Source organism: Medicago sativa, chromosome 5 (assembly GCF_051527215.1).
Source record: "Medicago sativa cultivar Bolivia chromosome 5, Bolivia_mono, whole genome shotgun sequence".
Taxonomy (NCBI): Eukaryota; Viridiplantae; Streptophyta; class Magnoliopsida; order Fabales; family Fabaceae; genus Medicago; species Medicago sativa.
The window spans coordinates 10,569,924-10,573,961 of NC_140753.1; the positions used below are offsets into that span (position 1 = coordinate 10,569,924).

Consider the following 4,038-nt stretch of genomic DNA (forward strand, 5'->3'; position numbering starts at 1 on the left):
CCCTATAAAATAGCGACCTTGTAAGTTTAGTCCTTACTTAATTTTAATAGCATTTTTAGTCCCTAATTTTGTTTTTTTGCCCTGAGTATTAGTCCCTACTCAATTCAAATTTGTTTAATTTATGCTTAAACTCTTAAATTTTTGAACAATTTTTTGCAGACATGTTTAGAACATTACTAAAAGTTCCTCCGAAAAAAAAATCGCAAAATTTGATTTCTACATCCAGATTTTATTATTTTTTATCTTTAACTTTTGTCGTTTTAAAAAATTCATATTTAATTCATTTCATGTCTGAAAATTCTAAATTTTAGTAAACGAACCTTTCATAGTGTTCTAATCTTGTCTCAAAAAAATCGTTCAAAAATTTAAGAGTTTAAGGATAATTAATCAAACTTTGTTTTAGCAGGGATTAAAATTATAAGTAAATTTTTTTTATAGGGACTAAAAATGCTATTAAAATTAAGTAAGGACTAAACTTACAAGGTCGCTATTTTATAGGGACTAGAAACATAATTAACCCTAAAATAAAATCATACTTACATGCACTGCTTGTTTTGGTCCACCTGACCTGAAACGTTTTAATAAATTTGACTTATTGAAAAAAATGACAAAAGAAAATCATGCTAGGAAGTGGATGTTGGAGGATGCATGTCTTATCAACAACGAATTAATGAGAACGTACATTCTGACATTGATTACTCAAATATGAAATATCTGCATTCAAAGTTCAGACTGTAGCTACTTGTACAGCACATTTTTTGTTTTTCATTCATTCAAACCTTGACTCATATGCATGCTTCTATATTTTCCAATACATTTCACCGTGTGTATAGGGTTTTAGCAGAAGGCATTTGGTTTATTCCAAAGTTGAATATATTCTCGTGGGAAATAAACTTCTTGGGTAAAAAGAGTTAAGACACAGTCCTGTTCAAATTAGCAACGAAATTATGGATTACTAAAAAGAAGACATAACTATCATTCATTATCATTATGATTAAATCTCCAAAAGTAATGTTTGGCTTTGGCCAGACAACAGAAACATGACTTAAAGCCTCACTTTGACATATTCACATACTATCCTTTTCAAACCAATCCATAACATACCTGCCTATGAGCCTATAGCAAACCCAAAGGTCACCGACGCAGCACAGTTACTGGTAACCACTTAATTCCATAATGAAAAGGAAGAAAGGAAAGAAAAAAAAAACTATTCCATTCACCACAATTGTGCTCACAATTACCACTAAACTCAATGGAGGAAAAAAAAAACCTAAACTATTCCATTCTATTCAATTCAGACATTCACTTACGGTTAGAATTCACCAATGACATTGCACAACGAGTTCATTGAGCAAGATGATGATATTTCTTTTTTTTTTTTTGTATTTTTTAAAATTGAAGTATAATAAACATATTCAAGTTTACCCAAAAGTGTTTAAATGAGATGACAAAAGTCTTTTCTAACTTAACTAATGTCCTAAGTCCGAATCCAGTCTTTGGGTTATGCAATATGACATTAAAACTCTTACGAAAAGTTTGTCACTCATTTGAGTCCCACAAGACTTGAGGAAATAGTCTTCACAGTTACGCGCGCAGAGGACATTCGATTTATACAACAACAAAAAACATATTCAAGTTCGTGGAAGTATTAGATGCAATATAAGTTTGTGGTAGAAGTTGAGATTTGAGTTAAAGTTGACGGAGTCGAAGGTCTTGCAGAAGGAATGATACAATATTAGTCACACTAGTAAGTGGACTAATTAATTTGTTAGACCAATTAGTTATTTTCATAATTAACTATACAAGCATTATTATACTTCTTGAGTAACAAACTTTTTCTCATATAATGTTTGTGAGAATATATGCACAGTAGAACAGAAATAACAATATACATGAAAATTCTCTTCCATTCAGTACATTCTTAATTACCAAAAGTTGTAAACTCACGGTTACTCACTTCACCAAAAAGGTGAAAAATAGTATACCACAACTCATCTACCATACTAAGCCATATATAGCAAGCCAGGCCTGGAGTGACTCCAGCGCCAACTCCCCAAAGACAAGCCGCCGTATTACACGCATATTTGATACCACGGTAAATTTTGTAAAATCACGACGAATCGCCGTAATTCAACAAAATTACTGTGCATGATTACGATAAATCTACTGTAAAACTAATTCCACCAACCAAAAACAGATGAGGGTGATTAATTTTTTTTTTTTTTCCATGTATGGAGATAAAAAGATAAAATAAACTGTAAATTTTGATACGGGCTGGGCTGGGCTGGGCTTAGGCCTCAAGAGCAAAAGGAGTTTCTAGAAGGTCATATGGGGCCCACAAAGCATCCAACGGACAAGGACGATTAGCATCAAGCCTGGCCCACGGTTTACCCTTCCCACTCCAATGAAGTAAACTCACCGGGCCTGGATGCAAATCCCTACAAAGCCCACGGAAATTATCACCGCCAAGCCCATGCTGATTCCACCGATGATCAACCGGAACTATTTTCCCAGCGAAAACAAGCAAAAACGGCGGCAATGAACCAAGCTCATAGATTCTCATCCTCTTCTGAAGCTCCATCCATTCTGTCATCTGCGTCGTATAATCTCCGATCCGCCACCGCGCTAAATCAATCACCATAACTCCGGTGTTGAAGTAACACGCTTTCCGAGTCGCGAATGTTAACGAAAGCGAAGGATTCGACCAAAACGTAGGGGTAAAATAGTAACTAAAATTCGCGTTGCAGTATTCAGGTGCAGCTAAAACGGCATCGTTTGTGAGATTCGTTGCAGCAAGTTTTGCGATATCATCGACAAGAATGAGATCAGAATCAAGGTAAACGATTTTGTGAACGCAGTTTGGAAGAAGGTTAGAGAGGTAATTTCGCGCGTAGTTGAGAGGTGTATCGAGTGCAGAGCGGATTGAGGTTGAGATTAGACCTGAAATGGTTTCAGTGTTGAAGGGGTAGATTTGGAATTTTAAATATGGGAATGAGTTTGAGAGGGTGGTGTTAAGGGTGGCGGTGGAGGTGGTTTTCGATGCGGCGGTGATGAAGTGGAAGATGGTGTTTTCTGGACAAGAGGAGTGTTGGAGGACAGAGAGAATGGCTGCCATTGAGCCGCGGAGGTATTTTATGTCTAGTGTCATTGCAACATGGACCGCTTCGTCTGAGCAAATAAAGTCTGTGTCTGTGGTTTGCTCGGACAAAGTTGTCCATGTTGATGTCTGAATGGAGGGACAATTTGGGGAGTTGTAGAATTTAGGTGCTTGTTTAAAGCGTTGAGTGGTGGTACAAGTGACATGTTGATAAGTTGAGAAGAGAAATAAGAGAGTTAAGAGATTGAAATGAGAAATGGTGAAGACCATGGATGCTAATGTTACCATAGCCTCTCTATATGGTTATGATGATTTGTAGTAATAATATTAATATAGTAAGGGATTTGTTTGATGGATCTAATAAGAGCATTTGAAGGGAGAAGGAATGGAGGGATTGTTGTATTTTCGAGAGAGATTGCTTCTATCGAACTTTGCTTGGATTTCAAAAACAGCTAGCTGCCTCAAACTCTATGCATAAAGTCTAATCGTCAATGATATTTTGAATTTTCTCATTCAAGCATAATGTCCACACGGAAATTTATTTTTACTTTATGGAGTACGTCCTTGGAGTATTTAATATACGTCCTTATATTTTGGATATTATGCCACACGTGTCGATGCTTATTAACTATAGTACTTCTTCTTCTTCCTTTTTTTGGTAGAGACAGTACTTCTTCTACTCGTATGTCACTCTACCAAAAGATAAAAAGAAAAATAAAATGTCTTAAAAAAAGTGGTACAGTATCATTTATATTTTTGATGTTATTTTAATTACACCAATAAATATATTTTTTTAGAGAGGTTGGCCTAATAACAATATTACTCTACATTATTATTAAAGATAGTTTTATAGTACTGATTACTTTGCGATGTTAAGTACAATGCTTTTTTTTTTGAAAAAGGATGACAAGCACAAAGCCATTAGCTAGATTTTTTTTCCC

At 35.2% G+C, this 4,038-nt stretch overlaps 1 pseudogene across 1 annotated transcript; it reads right to left on the minus strand.

The window, feature by feature from the left end:
- Positions 1–1,817: 1,817 nt before the first annotated feature.
- On the minus strand, positions 1,818–3,649 carry LOC146919922 (putative galacturonosyltransferase-like 1 pseudogene; annotated as a pseudogene). The gene has a single exon (XR_015011632.1). The product of XR_015011632.1 is annotated as a putative galacturonosyltransferase-like 1 pseudogene (transcript).
- Between the last annotated feature and the right edge of the window lie 389 nt (positions 3,650–4,038).